This window comes from Myotis brandtii, unplaced genomic scaffold, assembly GCF_000412655.1.
Source record: "Myotis brandtii unplaced genomic scaffold, ASM41265v1 scaffold27, whole genome shotgun sequence".
NCBI classification, from domain to species: domain Eukaryota; kingdom Metazoa; phylum Chordata; class Mammalia; order Chiroptera; family Vespertilionidae; genus Myotis; species Myotis brandtii.
This window is the reverse complement of record NW_005360272.1, coordinates 936847-937265: the sequence shown is the minus strand read 5'-3', so window position 1 is coordinate 937265 and position 419 is coordinate 936847. Positions and strand designations below refer to the sequence as shown.

General features: G+C 63.5%; 1 protein-coding gene across 5 annotated transcripts in view; it reads left to right on the top strand.

Annotated features, from left to right (window-relative positions):
* Positions 1-419, top strand: part of DLGAP4 (discs, large (Drosophila) homolog-associated protein 4) — a 122524-nt gene that overhangs the window by 70189 nt on the left and 51916 nt on the right. The window lies entirely within an intron of this gene.

Below are 419 nucleotides of genomic sequence, written 5' to 3'. Positions count from 1 at the left end.
TATGGATTCGGGCGGTACCTACTGCACTTGCCCTCCAGGGCGCCGTGGGGTGCAGGTTTCACTATGTCAGGGAGGCTGCACGAACGTTCAAGGTCGCACAACCCTCCAGAGGCTGAGCCAGGACTTAAACCCCACCTGGAGGACTCGGGGTGAGGACAGCGAAGTGAGGCTGGAGCAGCGGGGACAACTATAACCACTTAGGACGTAGAGCCAGTCGTACTAGAGGTCTCATTTGACCCTACAGGGGTGACAAGACCGCCGCGGGCGCTTGCTCTGAGCCTCACGAGGTGTCGCAGTGGTAAACGGGTGCAAACTCTCCCCGGCCGCCTCACGCACGGAGCATGCGTCCCGTTCCAGCTGGAACCGGTTAGGCTACGGCGTGAGGGGCGGAGCCCCCCTCCCGCGCCCAGGCCTGCGCC